General features: G+C 43.0%; 1 protein-coding gene across 2 annotated transcripts in view; it reads right to left on the reverse strand.

Moving 5' to 3' along the window:
* The window catches only part of CHST3 (carbohydrate sulfotransferase 3), a 90373-nt gene extending 85121 nt beyond the window's left edge, over nucleotides 1-5252 (reverse strand). For both annotated transcript variants that reach the window (XM_069980622.1, XM_069980621.1), the window contains exon 1: nucleotides 4870-5252. The gene's annotated coding sequence lies outside the window, so the exon portion shown is untranslated. The remainder of the gene's footprint in view (nucleotides 1-4869) is intronic.
* Nucleotides 5253-20827: the final 15575 nt, after the last annotated feature.

Raw genomic sequence — 20827 nt, forward strand, 5'->3', positions numbered from 1 at the left:
CACCAAGCTTTGTAGTACAGTACAGTCTATGGAAGATGTGCAGATGTTACAGGATGACTTAGGCACATGGAATGTTTGGGCACCCACTTGGCAAATGAGGTTCAATGTAAATGTAAAATTATGTATCTAGGTACTTATAACCCCCATGCATCATATGTCCTAGGAGGAATTACACTGGGAGAGTCGCTGATGGAAAAGGATCTGGGTGTACTTGTAGATAATAGACTACAGAACAGCACACAATGTCAGTCAGCTGCTTCTAAGGCCAGCAAGATATTGTCATGCATTAAAACAGGCATGGACTCTCGGGACAGGGATATAATATTAACGCTCTATAAAGCTTTGGTCCGGCCTCATCTGGAGTATGCTGTCCAGTTTTGGATCCCGATTCATAGAAAGTTCAATCTCCGGAGGCGACAAGCCTTCTTTACCATGAGAATAGTTAATCTGTGGAACAGTCTACCCCAGGATCTGGTCACAGCAAAAACAGTGGAGGGCTTCACTACTAGAATTTACCCATCATCCCTCCCCCCTTCCCTTCATTTATCCTCTCCTTGGGGAACTTGATGGACATGTGTCTTTTTTCAACCTACTAACTATGTAACTATGTAAACCTAAAGACGGGCACTAACTCAATTGTGAATTATTGCTGAGAAACTAATTCACCTACAAATAGGGCTGAGATCTTAATCATGGGTGTATTGGACCCACATTTAACTTCCTGTATTCCAGATGTGACATCCTTGACCACCTGGTCCCTGTTATACTGAACCAAACTTACAGCTCCATAGCTTCCAGTGTTTATTAGTTTATACTAGCCCCTTCTATTCTAGTCCTAGTGTGGTACATCTGAAACAGCTGGTTGAAGTGTTCACGACCCGACAGTGTAAAGATAGGTTTGTTAAAGTGAGAAAGTCATGTGAATCTCATTTCCACTTCATTTGTGACATGCAAATGTATTGCTGATTTACATTTAACTCTGAGCTTATTTAATGATGAGAAGTCACAGCCTAGTACCAAAGTGATAATGAATATTAGCGCCAATGACGTAGTGTAATGTTGCACCTATGTGTTACCCTGCCAAAAGAATCAGTGCTTAAATGGAATGGGGGCTGTTGGTGAAAGTGTTGTAACTCTGGAAATCTGAGTAACCCCTTATGAGCTAGAAGAGATTAAAGATGCAATAACAAATATTCATTGGAATGTGTCTCATTTATCTTTCTCATTTGTATGAATATATCAGAATAAGAAGGTACAGTATGAACCCATACCACAAATCTGGATCCATGGATCTATGATAGCCATGTATATGAAGCCTCCCATCCCTATAAAAACAAAAATAAGTCTATAGTGTAGTTAACAGAATGTCAGTGGTGACTGTTCTTCTTTGTGCCCATTGATATACAGCTGTCCACATCTGGCAACTGAAGGAGTTAAAGTTTCAATATCCCAACCGTTGTATCAAACAACATTCATAGTATGTGCCCCGGAACATCCTATATGTACTATGAGGTCAGGTAACAGCTCTGCTATAATTGGGTTTAAGGCTACGTTCCTACTGCCTTAATGCAGTTTGTCTTAACTATATAACTATATAACAGTATCCTTAAAAAATGGAAACCAACATATACTGTAGCAAACTGCAGAGGGTGCCATTTACATGAATGGCCCAAACATAGTTAGCTATTGATTTTTATTTAGGCCACTTCCCACACTTATACACATATTTAGTGGCACTCAATAGTTCACTAGACCAAGCTATTAAACACCACAATTAGAGAAGTGGCTGAGCATAGTCACTAGCTGACTATGTTGGGGCCCTTAAAGTGAATAGGGCCTACTGTAGTGCATGGGATGGGTAATGGATACTGTGTGGCCAAGGGCTGCAAGGTCATCGGTAACAATGTCCATGCAGCCCTTGCTAAACGATTATCGGACCGTGTAAAAGGCCCAGTAAACGAGTGCCGATCTAGCAGAGGACAGGGATTCATTTTTACCCCACTTATTTGGAAGATGCTTTTATGTAGTAGTCTATTTGAATAGAGATGAGCGAACCTCGAGCATGCTCGAGTCGATCCGAACCCAAACTTTCGGCATTTGATTAGTGGTGGCTGCTGAAGTTGGATAAAGCCCTAAGGCTATGTGGAAATCATGGATATATGGATATGGATATGGCTGTATCCATGTTTTCCAGACAACCTTAGAGCTTTATCCAAGTTAGCAGCCCCAGCTAATCAAATACCGAACGTTCGGGTTCGGATCGACTCGAACCCGAACCCAGTTCACTCATCTCTATATTTGAAGCAATTATCACAGTGGATTTTGCAGTATCACAGTCCTTTTTTGACTGTTTGATGGACATCTTTTACAATTTATGGCCGTCCTAAAAGACAGCCATCAAATGGGCAAAACCAGATGGGGCGTGAGCATAGCCTCTGTCAGATGGGATAATTCTACTTTTGGCATTTCTAGGCAAGCAAGCACTGAAAATGTTTTGTGTACATGGATATTCTGGCTAAGTAAGAAGGTATCATCACTATCTTGGTGTAGTACACAATTCACATTTGTCAAAGATTTTTGCCTAAACACTAGGTACACTAGTCCTAATATGTTGACCCCATTCATTTTATCCTGCTAGGACATAGCTGTAGCATAAAAACAGCATAATACCATCTTTTCATGATGTTAAACTTTGTGAGTCATCAGCTGTTCACACAGTAGTTCCTCTGTAGAGCACTGGGGAGTACTGTTACTGTGATAGAATAGCTCTGTCTAGTGTTTTAGCTATTGATGCTTACTATTATACTGTAACCATTATATCAGGACCCTAACCTATTGAACTGCGAGCTGTTAGGGTGACATCTATACAATAAATAATTTACATATACAATTTCTCATAAACAGTGACATAGAGTATATATATATATATATATATATATATATATATATAGAGTGACTGGCGTGCCTTCAGGCTCTTGTCTTTGATTGCTTTATATTTCAGAGCAGCAAAGCAATTGAACACATGCTGTGAAATAGTACATGTTTCCTGTGGTTATAAACAGCAGTCTTGGGTTAGATGAGCTTCTGTCATATGTGAATCTTGCAGACACATGGATAAACTCACAAAGGAACAGAAAGCCATCCACTCTTCCTAGCCGGGGGCTTTGAAGTCTCTTTTGCTTTTGGCATGTTTTAAGTGATTGTGAATAATAAGCAGAGGCTTTAATGCTCAGCAAACATCTCCTGAGCTCCATTCAAGCCCAGACTGCTCTGTGGTACAGATCCTTCTGAAGTCAGTACACTGCTGTGTACAGACCACTGTGAGGAGTCAGCCCTGGCTTCATAGAATTGATATTCACCACCCACCCCAAGTGATCTCTGGATATGTCAAATGAATATCTTTTCCTGATTCTTGGAATAACAGATACATCTATTTAAAGTTACAAAGACAACAAATAAAAAAAATCATTGTTCTATGAAGCTGTCACTTCCTTATAGATATTTCTACTTTAGGAACAGTTAAAAAAATACTTAAAAAAAAAAACAAAAAACGACAACTGCATGCCATGAAATTGGAATCCATGCCATACTAAGTTACCCCGTATGTCTCCAACTTTTTTAGAGTGAAAAGACAAATTCCATGACACATTGCATAAAATACCATTATCTAGACTACAGGAACCTCTAGCTAAGACTACAGAAACCTTTAGGTAAGGCTTAAACACTTACAGAAGCATAAGGCCAGGATGACACTGTGTTACTGCTAAGTGTCCCAAATATACGTCAGCATCACATCAAAAATGTATTCACTTTAATGGTTAAATGTTGTCAGCTGGTGACTACCCTAGGGTGACTTCCCAATGGGACATGTTAATTTTGTGAACTGTAACTAAATCTGGCCATACACATGGGACTTTGCTGGTGCACAGTGGGCTTGTGCGGAATGGCTGCTCATGTCATACACCAATTTATTCTGCCAACCTCAATGAGTGTTTTAAAGTCTGCTTCTGTTTTCTGCTTTACTTATACTATACTATATTATTGCCATAAGCAGGCAACTAAGATTGCCCAGGTTCAATCAGATGAAGTTCTTGGTTCCCCACTAGTTTTTTGGAGTGTTCATATATCTTAACTTGAAACATTGTACTTGTCATCATTGTTTTACATCTTTGTCTTCCCAATGCTACAGCTGGGAATGACAATGAGAAATGTTCACACATGGCACATTTGTTGCGGATCTTCCAGAGTTTGCAGAAACCCATGCAGGTCCAGACGTATGGGACAGATTTCCAGTCACATAGAAAGTCCCTATTCACACATCAGTTTCAGATTTCCTTGTTCGCTGAAGTGTGAATGGCTGCTGCCAGTAACAGATCACATGAACCAAGCTGGCCGTGGCACAAGATGCCAAATATAAGCATTTTATGAGAAGCTGTCAAACTAGCAGTCAGAAATAGTAAATCTGTCAATTGAGGAGCTGTGGCCACTTGTTATCCTCCAACAATGAATTTAGATTAGCAGTGTACTATAAGTAGTGTATCTAGAAATATCTATGTATTATGTATTAGGATCAGTTGCCTATACACAGCTTTTTTGTACAATACACTATCACTCGTGTGTAAATGTTAAAATATCTCGGTACTTTTTCAGTTCTCTGTAGCACTTTAAAAACATATACATATATATATATATATTTTTTTTTTTTTGCGTCAAACTATTCTGATAATGTGTAACTTGCCACATGGCTCTTCCATCACCCAAGATCCCATCTATAATCATGGCCTTTTAATGCGGGCGGAAGATTATAAACTTCTGCCATACCAGATCGCCCCCTTCCTGTATGGTCCTAAAAGTAAAACGTGTACTTACTACGAGGAGGCGCAGCAGCCAGTTTCCTTCCACTTCTGCTTCTTTTCTCAGACTCTACCTCGGGCTAGTGTGAACTTAAGATCCAAAGCGAGTGACGCTTAGCCCTTAGCTGTTTGCTAGTCAGAAGCAAGGCAGCACACATTTCAGCAGCTTGTTCCTTCCCTTGAGCATTGATCTCAAATATATCCCCTCTGCCCTTTAATAGAGAGTATAGGGTTTCCCATAAAGGGTCAGCACAGCAGGCACTTTGCAGTCTTCTTTCTAACTGATCCTTTTCTACATCTCCCCTATGTATGAAGTTAGAAGCTGAGGGAGAAGTTGGTGAGTGGGTCCTGAATGAAGACTGGAGTGCATCATCTCAGTGTCTGTCTCCAGGAGGAGCTTGGTTAGGATCCTCCACCCCTCTCACCACCCTCTGTGTCCCCTCATGTCTCCCTCTCCTCCCCGAAGCCATCAGCTACTTCTTCTCCACACCCTTCATGCTCGCCCCCCTCCTCCATAGAAGCAGCAGCAGCAGCACCATCACCACCTCCTCCCCCTCCACTCTCCCCTTCCTTCTCCAGGGATCCTTATGAACAACGACCTCTCTGTTAGCTTTGTCTAAGAGCAGCACCAAGTGTGCGCTGTTTGACTGGCACTTTTTCCTAAAAATAAAAGTCACTTCTTTCTGTCACTAGTTTCTTCATCAGCATGCTTTTCCAGCAAATGATTATTTACTGCTGTCCCCACAGTCCTGTAAAAGTAAGGGTTGCCTGCAATAAATAGCATTCATGCGTTACTACACAGCTTCCTTGCAGCCTCACATCTGCCTTGTGATTGACCAATGAACCACTTACAAGTTGTTGGAACCTCTGGTTTATTGGTGTAAAGTTTATCTAAGAGACAATACCCTTATAACAACCTTCATTGCCATCCATCAATTGTCTAGAATATTCCATTCCATTCCATATTCCATTCCAAAAGTCCAATTAAAGGCATATCTGTGAAATGGAATTGCATAAATAACACATGATCACTGAAATAAAAAGAAAATAAAATTGTCCATACAAGTAAAAGTCCACTTGACGCTCTACTGCAGCTACTGTACTCAACGTTGGACCAACCTCGCTTGTGCAGCAACCAAGCAACCAGTCTCCAGGAGGAAGCTCAGCCACACTTTGTTGCTAAAGTTGTTGAAACTTCAACAACAAAGAAAGGAAGATGCAGAGCCACTTACTCTTAAACAACCAGTGATGTTTTTATTCCAGGAACAGTGAGTACAGAGTATACAGATGCATTTTTAAAAGATGAACTACGACCGTTTCACGCTACACACTTCTTCCAAATCACACTCAGCCAGAGCCATAAGAGGTGCGTAGTGCGAAACGGTTGTAGTTAATCTATTGGAATGCACCTGTACACTGTTCCTAGAATAAAATCATCATTGGTCGTTTAAAGCGAATGTACCACCATGTACATCGCTTTGTGTTTTTTACATAAACAGATGGGCTCTGGGATGCCGGTGGTGCAGTCCTTTTTTTGAACCGTCGTCTGGTCCCGCGCACGGTGCCCATCTATTTGCTAGCACTGAACAAGAATGAAGTACTGGGGGCGGGCCCGCCGCCCTACAATTTAGATGTTCTCCCCTCCCTTCTGTGACATGACTCCACAGATGAGAGGGGGTTCTGTCACACTAAGGGCCGGTGGGCTTTTGAATAGACCGGCGCTGTGCGTGGGAACTGGGCAGCGGTCCAAAAAAAGGACAGCGGCTCTGGCATCCCCGCGCCGTCTGTTAATATAATAATAACACCAAGCGATGTACCTAGTGGTACCTTCGCTTTAATGCCTGGTTCACACTCTGTAAAACACAGGCCGTTCTGTGACCCGGTGTCAATTAAGATCATCCCTGCGGGCCAGATGAACTTCATTTGTGCTGAATTGGGATGCGAGTGCATCTGTGTGTGCCCATATCTCTTTTCACCATAGCACGCAATGGGAAGTGTGGCCAGAGCCGCACAATAGCAGCCACACAAAACTGACATGTCAGTTTTAGCTGCGGCCACTAGGGATCCCAGCCGGAGTGTATACTATGTTTATACGCTCAAGCCGGGATCCCATTGACTGCAGTGCAACATAAATTTTCTATTAATCACGGCCGTCACTAGAAATCAGCAACAACGGCCGTGATTAATAGAAAATATACGTTGTGTGAACTTAGCCTAATGGTAAGTGCCACTGTGTCTTCTCTACTTTGTTGTTGAAGTTTCACTGAAATGTGCACTCTTAACCCTTAGGCGACCCTGGATGTACCCGTACGTCCAGGGCCGCCTCCATGTGGTCAGAGCGGGGCTGCGCGGCAGCCGCGCCCTGAACCGCCGCGGTCCTGGGTGCCGCTCGTAGCCCGAGACTGTGGCTATTAGCGGGCATGGTCCGATCGCCGTTGATCCGATTACTTGATGCAGCCGTTCCCTGGTGTCTAGATTTTAAGGAGTCACTTTCGGCGGCGCTTATCGGCGCCCCCCCCTGCTGGGCTCATTTGCGGCACCGGACAATCCCCCCCCCCCCCCCCAATGGTTGCGCACAGATCAGTCACCCACCGGGCTCTCACACGCGGCTCTGCTGCTGTTAGAGAGGGAGACAGTGATCAGTGCAGCTGTCACTGTCTCCCTTCACTGTGTGCCCCCCTAGCCCCAGCAAGTACAGCTCACCATTTGATTGTTCCCCCTGACTCACAGCGGCGCTTACCGGTGACATCCCCGCGGGTCACTCGCAGCAGCGCCCCCTGGTGCCTCGGTTGTGCTCATTTGCGGCACCTCTGTCAGCCTCCACTCACCCGTGGCACTCCGGCACCCCAAACCTATCTCCCCCCCATCCGCAGCGGCACTTACCGGCGCCGAACTCCCCCCCTCTTATAGTGTGCACAGATTGGTCACCCACCGGGCACTCACCGTGGCCCCTCCGAAACCCCCCCTCCCTCTTACTCGCAGCCCCCCAGCACCCCCCGCAGCTCACCCGTGCATGTTACACCATCTCACGTCTCAGCTCTGCCACACAGTCACACACTCTCAGCTCTGCCACAGTCACACATTCTCAGCTCTGCTACACAGTCACACACTCTCAGCTCTGCTACACAGTCACACATTCTCAGCTCTGCTACACAGTCACACAGTCACACAGTCTTAGCTCAGTTACACTGTCTCACCATCTCAGCTCTGCTACTTCATCATCATCAGGCATAAGCAATGCATGATGGGAAATGTAGTTTCCTATCTTGATTATAGACCATCTTTTAAAAAACTTGTAACTCAGGAACGGCAGCAGCTAGAAAGACGGGAGACGGCTCAAAATACTCAGAGGGACTTGGTGAGTATGACTAGCTAGGTTTGGAAGAATTACATTTTTTTTGCTCTTGGGGGGGAATACCCCTTTAGCACAGTGACAGGAGCTGTGTAACTGAGGGGGTTCCGATTATTCTATCTGACTGCTGGAGGTCCCCTATCTTCCTTCCGGCCATCAGATCAGTGTTCCATGTGTAGAGTCTATGCAATGATCTTGGATTACACTGATCAATGCTATGCAGACAGGATTGGTGTCCAATTTCTGGTGTCCAATTTCTACACTAGATTTAAACAGACGGCTGCTGGCTACAGAGGCCTAGGATTGGTTTTCCTTGCCTCACATTTTGTTTCTGCTGTATTGGATTGCTGTCTTTCATATACCAGTTTTATTTCCTGGATTACTCTTTCTGCTTCGCAAATGGGCAAAATATCACCATTTTTTTTATAGTAAACGTTAGAAAATTCATCACAGCCTGGAAATTAGGCAGACGGTGATTCTTTCTGCTTCGCAAATGGGCAAAATATCACCATTTTTTTTATAGTAAACGTTAGAAAATTCATCACAGCCTGGAAATTAGGCAGACGGTGATTAAATGGCCAATAAAACCTTTTCTAGGAGGTTAGGAAGAGAAATTGAGGATGACAAAATCTAGACTTACTCTTGAGCTTGCTGCTGACCATTCCTCTGCATTTGATTTAGACCTTGACATGACATCTGGTACTGACCCTGTTTTGCTCACTCTGAGGCCTCAACCTTCCACATAGAAATGTCACCAATTTGAGGGGCCAATATATAGGGTAGATCATCCAGACAGGCAGGGCCATGGTGGGAAGTCTATGGGAACAGAAGGGCATGCTGTCTGCTCCACCACAATCAACTGTGGAAGAGGAGACCTTTTGTAACAGTAGAAAAGGTTCTATTCTACCTGAACAGTAATATTTAAAGGAGAAGTCTGGAGAAAATCATAATTTTTCAAGAGGCAGGGAGGAATATAATAAACAGACTTTACTTACCGCTCTGGGACTTGCTGCCATCACTGATTGGCTAAGTGGGCAACCCATCAACCAGGTTGGGTAATATCCTCATCTATGTAGCTGAAAAATAAAACTAAATGGGCAAAATATCACCATTTTTTTTATAGTAAACGTTAGAAAATTCATCACAGCCTGGAAATTAGGCAGACGGTGATTAAATGGCCAATAAAACCTTTTCTAGGAGGTTAGGAAGAGAAATTGAGGATGACAAAATCTTGCTTTTCTGTTAGTCAAACTATATAGGCAAGTGTAAGAGTTTGAAGAAAAATTGATGACCTCTTGTCTGATTCGAGACAAAGCACCATTTGTTAACTTAAGATTTGGAAAGTGAAAATAGTGAAATAAAGGGAATGGGGGTAAGGTTTCAATCTGTGTGACAAATTTGTTTGTCATCTGGTATTGAGAAAAAAAGAGCCTGTGGAGCCTCATTAAAGAGGACTAGCCAGATATCCCTCCGGGAAGGACGCAGCCAAGGGGTGGCCCCTATACAGAAACCACCAAAAACACCATATTAAGTGGCTCTATCAATGTAATGACAAGGGAAAAACCAGACAACTGTTTTGGGGTGTTGCCCCTGATTAGTGTGGAGCAGAATTCTTGCTAGGTGGGCACAATGCCTAGTAAAGCCATGAGAAACAGATCACTGATCTCAAGGAGACCATCCAAAGATAACACTGCTGGCTGCTAGTTAAAGTGCTCAATGCAGTGAAATCCTAGGTGCATTGACCCTGGAAAACATGTATATGCAAAAAAAAAGAGCCAGTGGAGCCTCATTTAAGAGTCTCGAAACACAGGACTAGCCACATATTCCTCTGGAAAGGACCCAGCCAAGGGGTGGCTCCTGTAGAAAAATCACCATATTAAGTGGTCTTCCCGGAGGGATATCTGGCTAGCCCTGTGCTTCGAGACTCTTAACCCCTTAAGGACAGAGCCAATTTCGATTTTTGCGTTTTCGTTTTTTCCTCCTTGTGCATCAAAGGCCATAGCACTTGCATTTTTCCACCTAGAAACCCACATGAGCCCTTATTTTTTGCGTCACTAATTGTACTTTGCAATAACAGGCAGAATTTTTGCATAAAGTACACTGCGAAACCAGAGAAAAATTCAAAGTGTGGTGAAATTAAAAAAAAAAAACGCATTTTGTTTATTTGGGGGAAATGTGTTTTTACGCCATTCGCCCTGGGGTAAAATTGACTTGTTATGCACGTTCCTCAAGTCGTTACGATTAAAATGATATGTAACATGTATAACTTATATTGTATCGGATGGCCTGTAAAAAATTCAAACCATTGTCAACAAATATACGTCACTTAAAACCGCTCCATTCCCAGGCTTATAGCGCTTTTATCCTTTGGTCTATGGGGCTGTGTCAGGTGTCATTTTTTGCGCCATGATGTGTTCTTTCTATCGGTACCTTGATTGCGCATATACGACTTTTTGATCGCTTTTTATTACAATTTTTCTGGATTTGATGCGACCAAAAATGCGCAATTTTGCGACCAAAAATACGCCGTTCACCGTACGAGATCAGGAATGTGATTAATTAATAGTTCGGGCGATTACGCACGTGGCGATAGCAAACATGTTTGTTTATTTGTTTACTTTTATTTATAACCTGGGAAAAGGGGGGTGATTCAGACTTTTATTAGGGGAGGGGGCTTTTTATTGACAACAACACTATATATTTTTTTTTTACACATATACTAGAAGCCCCCCTAGGGGACTTCTAGTATATACACTTTTATCTCTTATTGAGATCTCTGCAGCATAGATATGCTGCAGAGATCCATGAGATCGGCACTCGTTTGCTTTCGGCTGCTGCAGCCGGAAGTAAACGAGTGCCGAGCCGGGGACGGCGCCATCTTGGAGCGGTCCCCGGCCGGCTTCAGAAACGGAGATCGCTCCTCCGGGATAACATCCTGGAGGAGCGATCTCCGCCACTAGACACCAGGGAGACGCTGGATCCGGTAATCGGATGCAGCTGTCATGTTTGACAGCTGCATCTGATTACTGTATTAGCGGGCACGGCGATCGGACCGTGCCCGCTAATACCTATGGTCCCGGGCTACAAGCGGCACCCAGGACCGCCGCGGTTTAGAGCGGGGTCGCCGTGCGGCCCCGCTCTGAACGCCCTTACCGGCAATAGGGCATACCTATACGCCCTTTGTCGTTAAGGGGTTAAATGAGGCTCCACCGGCTCTTTTTTTTTGCATATTCATGTTTCCCAGGGGGCAATGCTCCTAGGATTTCACTGCATTGAGCGCTTTAACTAGCAGCTGGCAGTGTTATCTTTTGCTAGTCTCCTTGAGATCAGTTATCTGTTTTTTTACCTGGTATTGAGAAAATCCGGTACTCTGTTCAGCTATAGTAGAAAAACACATTCAATTCTGTTCTGGCTTCTTTTGTTTAGGCAAAGCCGATTAAAACTGGGTTTTGCCTTGCGTTGCTTAAAAAGGCAAAGGTATTTCACTTCCATGGCCTGAAGTTAAGCATGTCTAGTCTTTTAAAGCATACCTGTCATTAGGAAAAACTTCTGAAATGTCACAGAAACATACAAAAATAGGAAAATACCACAGCAACCTGCAAGTGCTAGGAATTACTGTATATACTCCCCCAGTCGTATGCACAATAAAAAAAAAACTCCTCAAAAGTTTTTTTTTCTTAGCAAACCATTAAACAGTTAAGGTAAACCTTATAGTGATGGTTCCTAACACTGGCATCTCTTGGGCTAACATTAGGCCTACAAAACTGGGCATGAAGCTACTAAACTCTGTTTAAAACATCTACATTAGATGGGTGGAGTGCAGGCCAAAAGGGGGTAGCCTCATCACCCACATATAACACAATAAAAAAAAATCTGGAGCATACCAATTGACCAATTAACATGAACAGAGAAAGAAGTCCAACAGCAGTGCAGCGCAGTTTATTGCTCAGTTATGGAATAAACACCAGACACCTTGATATTTGTGGATGCTCTTGGACTTCTTTCTCTGTTCATGTCTCTGTGACATGTTTAAAGTTTTTTTTACTAATTACGTATGCTATACGCCGTCTAGTGGCCAGTTTAATCAATTTTCTCTGTAAAATATTTTTTATGTGCCTCACAATCAGGTACGTGTCCATGGCTTTGGTAATATCACAATTAGATTTTCGTTCCCCGGCTATTTTCTGTAACAGCACAGTATTCACCAGTGAGAGTTCATTTAGTCTCCATGGCATAGTTGAAGGACAAAGCCAAAAATAGATGCCAAGGGTAACAATTAAAGGGCTGTGATGCGACCAGGGAATGGAAGAATTTTTGCCTTATGAAGATCAAGAAGGAACTGTGAAAATCAGAAAATATTATCTACTTGAGTGTAGGAGATATGGGTCAGCGAGAAGTATGAAAGTATACATAATGCCGCAGATCTTTTATATCATACAATGCCATAATAAATGAGCTAATTTGAGGCTCTGAGTTAATGGGAAATGTTATGTTGGTGTGCCACCCACAGATTTCTCCAAGAAAGAATCCAAAGAATTCCCTTAAATAAAAACATCCCCTACAAAATGTTTGTATACATCTCTGAACATAGATTAAAAGAATCCTACCTGCCCTGTATTTGGAGCGTGGTAAGAACTTCACTTGTACATCCTGGTGTGCGCCTCTGACTAAAAGGTAACAACCATTGAGATCTTGAATCACTGTTTTGGAAACAAGATTAACGTGTGCAACGTATGCTAATTTTTTCATCTTTTCGCCCCCTGGAGCTAAAAAAATAAGGCGAAGTGTTTATGCATAAATTTGGGATAGGAGGATGTAAAGAAATGCAACTCCTGTAAGAAAAGAACAACGCTGTTCATGGAATGATGTAACCGAGAAGCTTACTTGTGCTTTAAGAGACTATTAAGCCCTGTACATTATGCATGACTACTCAGAATGAAGGAGGATTAGCACTCATCCAAGGAAACTTTAAACCATTCGGCAGTATACTGTACACTATATGCAAGTCCCAGGGGAGGAGGTAATCAGCTATTTGATGGGATCACTGTGCTTGTGTGAGCATTCTTCAGTTTTTGGCGGTGCAAGATACTGCAGTATTTTCCCACTTCCAGCACCTTCTATGGTCTCTAATAACAATATGCTGGTTATAGGTTTAGGCACTTGTAAAGACTGTAGCATTCTCACAATGGCCATATCCCCTTGCAAACAGCTTATTGGTAGGTGCCAGTGTTTAGACCCCTGTGGGTCTAATATTAGTGGACTAACCTAAGGGTAAGCCATCGGTTTTGTATAGCTGGATTATCTGTTTAAGCCCAAATACAAACAAAAAAAAGTACAAAAAAGAAAAATTGGTGAAAGTTGGTTATTGGTCACCTACTTTGAGCACACTGGGATTGCAGTGAAGCTCTCAATTAGAAATGAGCAAATCAGATTAGTTTTGCTTTGTGCGAAGCAAAACTGATCTGCGCTCATCTGCCTGGCTGTCGGCTATGGCTATATCCATGTTTTTCAGGCATTACCCAGGTGGTCCCCGAGTGGTATCTTCCTTCTGTGAGGAGCCGGCAGCCTGAGGCAGATGAGCGCAGATCAGTTTTGCTTTGTACCAAGCTCTACTCTCAATGGACACCATGCTCTTACCTACCCTGTGTCGTTCGTACCATTCCACGCAATAGCTTTTTGGGCACTCTTCAGAACAAATACTGTAATCCATTTTAGCCAAATGGCTGAGAAGTTAACAGTAAACAGTTCTTATTTTCATAATAGTGAATAACAGAAGTCGATCAAGACTCTCCATTAAGGGCATGTGATTCATGATCCATGAACATTACATGTCACAGTGACATCATTTTGACACCATTCTAATCTTGGAGGATTTGCAGGAGAAATCTCAATCGATAATTGATTATTTTAGGTGACTAGTAACAGCAGCGCTAGCTAGGTAGCAAACAGCAAGCAAGCAAAGCTGAAAGCTGCAGCCAGTAGCAGTATCTTGCAGATGAAGGAGTCATTTTAACACATTTTGATTCCTGTGTAGAAATAATTCTAGAACTTCATTGCCTGGTATATTACTCTTACATTACATTGTATTACAATACAATATTACAAGATACAGAAATTCCTATTTAGAAAAAACCTAATCCTTTCTCTGATGTGTAGTACTATGCCTACCATTTATGTGGCCATGAAGGGCTATTGTCTGACACTACCTACGGACGGAATTAATGATCATGATTATTAATTCCGACAGTAATTTGTATTAATTAATGGCCGTTCATGGTGGAAAGGCTCTTGTTCGTACAGTATATTAACATAGCCTCAGGGTGGTGAGGGGAGACTTTTCAATTTATAGTAGATACTCAACTAACAAATAGAAACAAGTGCTGGAAAGGCAGAAGTAACAACACTGCTATATGCCTAAGGTTTGAACAAGAGGTAATGACTGGGAGAGAAAACATTACATCAAAGATGGAATACCATGTAATGAAGTGGCACTGGCAGTGATGGTGGTCCCACCTGTTTAAGGTCAGGGGAATACAAAAAATAGTGACAATTTTCTATACTTTGTGTAACCTTCTGGCTCGAAGTAGCAACATGGCAGGAGGATGAGTAAGTCCAAAGCAGGCTCAGGAGCCAGTTGTCACTGAGGAGGAAGAAGAAGCAAATAAGAACAAAGCTGTAGCTAAACTTTACTTCACCCAAAGGTTTAGTTTGCTGTTTTAAACCTATATCTAGACAAGCTGGACAAGATACCGTAGCTTGCTGGTGCCCCCTCTGTTACCCAGCATCCAGGGAACCTTGCCCTGGTAGCTTCCTTGTAGATACACAACTAGGTTATGAGGTGGGGTTCTTCTAGAAATATTCAGAGACTTTCAAGGTGTCAAAAGAAAGGTGGTAATGGTTATAACCTGTGTGCATGTGTTCTCAGGGTGACGTTTTTCCTTATCTTCCCAGGGTTTTCCTTCAGCTTGATAGATTATCATATAGATACAATAACTCCTCTGTGGAAATACAATAAGGAAGCTGAATGTGATTTGAAATGTGACAACTATTTTCAGTGACCTCTTTCAAAAAAAACTTCTGTTGCTTTTCTCATTCTATTCTCAATCTAAAATTACCTGGAATGAACAAGATATCTCCGTGGTGTACAGTGGAATGAGTATATATTCCATAGAGACAGATGTGTAATATTTTTCCTGTGGTAGATAGACCTGGAATTAACTGGATATATCTGTAGTATATAATGGAATGAACACATATTCCATAGAAACCAAGGATTACCTGTGCCTGATAGACCTGGAATAAACAGGATATACCTGTAGTGTATAGTAGAATAAGCCTATATTCCATAGAAACAGATGTGTAATACTTTTCCTGTGGTAGATAGACCTGGAATTAACCGGATGTATCTGTAGTATATCATGGAATGAATACATATTCCATAGAAACCAGGTTTAACTGTGCCTGATAGACCTGGAATAAACAGGATATACCTGTAGTGTATAGTAGAATAAGCGTATATTCCATAGAAACAGATGTGTAATACTTTTTCTGTACTATTGGTCTAGATGGTTGGTACTTAAATACAAGGCAGACGAAAACCAAATTTGGTACTGTTTGAGACATGGATTTGAGGATTCCTCAGTAGTATCAGTGTGTGGCCTGCCAGCCCCCCTGTTTTGTTATCCAGCAGGTAAAGCCTGTAGGGATTCAGGTACATTTGCAATATGCCTTTGACAGACATAATATTTTACATACTGCTTGACTGACTAGGACACTACAGCCTACAGACACTGGTTTGGTGGCGGGCACTCTTCTCCGGACAGGCACTCTTCTTTGCTCTTTCCGGTGGGCGGAGTATTTTCCATTCCTTATTGGTGGAGCATGCTGTCTGTTCTACAAATGTGGCAGAGGAACTGTAAGGGGTCAAAGTCAGCCAGAATACAATCAGGCGCACAGAGATCCAACGTGGTCTATTCCTATGTACAGTAACAACAGCCACCTGATGTCAACGGAACACATGGCCTCTTGAGATCAGGACTTCTCTCCATCTTGAAGTGCTCCAGCTAGTTGTCCTTGGCAATAGCATTGTAACCCTTTTTCACTGGATCAAAAAAAGGAGCTTAGTACAGGATCTACCTGGTTCTGACACCACCTCGCTCTGCCGAAAGCTATACCTAAAACCTTTGGGCGTCTTCCTGCAGGTTTGCATTCATCTCTTGCAATTGCAGGTTGTAGCTTAAAGTGAATCTGTCAGGTGCAATTCTTGCTCCAAACTGCTGACACTGTTAGATATCTGTTAGATTAGGGAGACACCTGGTACTGTACATAAATCTCTGATTCCAGAATGTAGAACAATGGTTCTATTATGTAGGAAGAAAAGTGAAATAGGCTTTCTGTAGCTCCTGAAGTGCACCAGGCTGTAAGCGCCCAATCACACTACTGAATTGGCGCAGAAATTCTGTGCAGAATCCCCTACGCAGACTGGGCACCGAATGCTGCCTTCTATCTGTTTGAATGGGAGGGCGTTCTCCACTCAAAGAAGCGACATGTCAATTCTTTGAGCGGAGAGACGCAGAGAGCAGAGACGCTCAAGCCCTCCTATTTAAACAGATAGAAGGTAGGATTCGGAGCAGAGTCTACGCGGGGGGATTTCGCACAGAATTTTGTCAACGATTCCATTGTGTGAACAAGCCCTAACACCTCCTACCACACCCTTCCATACCTGACCCTGTAGGTGTCAATAAAGCAGGGAGCGGAGGACAGGAAACATTCCAGCTTGCAGCTATTCTGGAGCTTGGAAAAACTATTTGACTCCTTGCACCAAAGAATAAAAAAATTTCTCTGCATCCTGGAAGCACAGCTGGATATATGGAAGGTACCATGTGTCTCCCTGTTCTAACATCTATGTAACAGTGTCAGCAGTTGGGAACATGACTGCTTCAGTCATTTCCCATGGACATTGGACTTATCTTTGCTCATTTGAATATTGAAAGCGGAGACGAGCGGGCGCAGATTTCTCTGATGCAGAAACGGCAGGAGAGGGTAAGTAAATGATCCTTTATCCAGGGGTAGGGTGGGTTCTGACCCGGGTGCCAGGGTTACAAGTTCCCTTTAAATTCAGAAAAGAACTGAGGCAATTGCCCCTAGCAACCAATCAGATTCCAGCTCTCATCTTTCCAAGGGCGCTTTCAAAATGATAGTAGTAATTTGACTTGTTGTTATGGACAATAGTTTCACCACAAGTTACATGGCTACTGCCAAATAAAAACATAAAAAAAAAAAATGCAAATTACAAGCATTGGACCATGTCTATAACACTAAAGGCCAGTATAATACAGTTACTTTGTGCACATATAATGGCCCAAATCTTGTAGCCTGATTATGATTACAATATTTCAGGTCACTTAACCCATGGTAATTCCATATAACACTCCTGTGTATTAATAGTGCAACAAAAAAGATCTTCTACTACCAGAATATAGTCCAAAATTTCATCACAACTTTCAAACTTAAAGGGGTAGTGCGGCGCTAAGAAATTATACACAAAATAACACACATTACAAAGTTATACAACTTTGTAATGTATGTTATGTCTGTGAATTGCCCCCTTCCCCGCGTTCCCCGACCCCCGCCCGTGTACCCGGAAGTGTGGTGCATTATACATACCTGTCACGTGCCGACCCCCGTCTCCGATCTTCTGTCAATGACGTCATCTTCGAACAGACGGCCGAACAGCTCCTACTGTCCCTAGTGCCGGCCGCCCTCTGCAGCGTCATCAGCTGCTCAGCCACGATTGGCTGAGCGTAACTGTGCTCAGCCAATCGCGGCTGAGCATCTGGTGACGCTGCAGAGGGCAGCCGGCACTAGGGACAGTCGGAGTTGTATAACTTTGTAATGTGTGTTATTCTGTGAATAATTGTTTACCGCCGCACTACCCCTTTAGGGTATATTCACACGAACAGACTCGCAGCAAGATCCTCGCTGCGAGTCCGGCAGGTCCTGGCAGTTCCCACACACTATATACTCGCTGCGGTCGTATGTAAATCTACCGCCCTTAACCCCTTCTGCTCCCCCGCTGTTAGCATACATTACCTGTCCTCGCTGCACGGGTCCGGCGTCCTGCTCTCCCGTCCGGCCAATCAGTGTGTTGCCCAGCCGCAGCCACTGATTGGCCGGACGGGAGAGCAGGACGCCGGACCCGTACAGCGAGGACAGATAATGTATGCTTACAGCGGGGGAGCAGGGCGGGAGCAGAAGGGGTTAAGGGTGGTAGAATTACATACTATATAGTATGTACTATATAGTGTGTGGGAACTGCCAGGACCTGCCGGACTCGCAGCGAGAATCTCGCTGCAAGTCCGCTAATGTGAATATACCCTTAAAGTAGGCCAGGAATTTCTGATAATGGCTGATAACAGAGAACAACATTAAGTATATCCTCTTACTACAATCTTGTGATAATAGCTGATAACAGATGTCAAAACGAGTGCAGTATATGACTGCCAAGGTCGGGACTTTTACGAAAACCTTCCTAGACACCTGATGTACTTATGAGACCAATTTGGAGCAAAACTATTTAGGCTTCTGGACAGGCTGTAATAAGGCATGGTAACAGAAAACAACCATTAGCAAGTGCTGTATACATTCAGCATAGTCAGGAACTTTATGAAAACCTTCCCAGACACCCAGTGTATCAATGTTTCAAATTTGGTGTCAAAGGGTCCAGACATTGAATTTCTATAGAGGGCAAACAAACAGAAATTCACTTTCATAATATAGATGTGTTAGCCTGATCTATGGAGGAGTTTTTTTTTCTTTCTGGGAATTCCTTTGATATCCCTTAGCATCCCAGTGAGCTTACTCTCCCATTTTGGCACCTTCTGAGATTCATAGGACCCCTCTTCATTTTTCCTTGGACATTAGTTTATATTCTGTTCCTGTGATATCCTGCCGCCATCTAGTGGTTATTTTTTTATTACTACAGCAATAAGCAATATGACAGAGTAGTTTTGCTGCATGTGTATCTAAACACAATTAAAAAAAAAGATTTCTGTGGCCAATGGATATGAACATCCCCAACAGAGATGTAGTCATATAGGTTATTAATTTTGCTCTTTCCTATTAATAAATTGAAATTTGCTATTACATTGTCTCTATGACATAGTCATGTTATTGTTTACTATGTCTGCATATACAGTATATTTCAAGATGGTAACAGGAAACAAAGGTAAAACATTTCCTATACAGTACTATACAGTGCCTATTGTCCCCAATGCCTGCGTGAATTAGGCTGCGTTTACACAGAAAGAGTTATCTAACAGATTTTTTTTAAGCCGAAGCCAGAGAACAGGTCATAAAGGAAAGACTCAAGCGAGCAGACAAGGAGTGACAGAAGCAGCTGCTGCAACTTCACTGATTGTGCAAAGTCTGCAGTGAAATTAGGGCTATGTTCACACATGTTGGAGTTTTATTGCAGTACTGCAGTGTCTTTACAAAAACAATGCAGTTACACAATTAATTGATAATGCGATGCCCGGGCCTCAAGGGGCCACTCCGCTGAGAGGATGTTGTTGCGGGCAGGAACCGGGGCAGCTGCTAGCTAGAGGGTTGTCACGGTTTAGGCACGAGGGATCACAGCTGGAAACCGGGCTCCTGACCGAGTGGAGACTAGGCATGCGATTCTTCGTTGTCCTTAGTCATTGTTTCTGAACCTTGGCATTGGTGTAATTATTGGTGCTCTACCAATAATTACACCAATGCCAAGGTTCAGAAACAACGGTAGTTGTATATTTATTGTAAGGGTGGTAACTAGTAGCAACAGTCTCTCCGGATGCAACCGGGTATAAGGCAGACTTGGACAAGGCAGAGTAATGGGTGATGCTGCAATAGGCTGTGATGATAGCGTACTGAATGATGGGAGTAGTAGTGATACTGAAGTTGAGATGCTGGGTGGAATGAAACTGAGATGAATACTTGCTGTTGATGATTAGAGAAGATAAGAGGAATGACTGAAGAACGGTACCCAGATCTTGAGAATTGATGAGAATCTTGAGAACTTGAGAATAGAACACAGCCAGGAACACTTCTGGTAATGCTGAAGCAGGTACCGCAGGGTTGCGGCATTGTGACACAGCAGCAGCAGCAACACACAACCTATCCCCCTGAAGGTGGGAGACAAGAGACCAAGTAGAGAGGAAGTCACATGGTATTCCCCAGCCAAAGCTCGATTGGGCATATGGGACTAAATATACATGATAAGTACCATACTTGAACACTGGGGGGGCGACATAATACCCTTCGGCACTGATAACTGAATATGCATACAAGAAATGAATGTAATAGCAGACCTGAATACTGAGAGGGGTGCCCCAATGCACACAGCTTGCAGTGGACCATAGCTTTCCAGAACAGAACAGGCTATGATAAAGGTTCAGAGACAAAGTGACAAATAGATACTCCGTTCTGGGACACTGCAATGCTAAACGACACAGAGGATCAGAGCCGGCACTGGAACCTGTAGTACTAAGCAACTGCTCAACCAGGAAGTACTGCTGCAAAATACAGAACTAAGACAAATGGATTTTGGTAGTTTTAGAACTGGGTCAGACAGGTAAGCAATGCT

The sequence above is a fragment of the Dendropsophus ebraccatus genome, chromosome 8 (assembly GCF_027789765.1).
Source record: "Dendropsophus ebraccatus isolate aDenEbr1 chromosome 8, aDenEbr1.pat, whole genome shotgun sequence".
NCBI classification, from domain to species: Eukaryota; Metazoa; Chordata; class Amphibia; order Anura; family Hylidae; genus Dendropsophus; species Dendropsophus ebraccatus.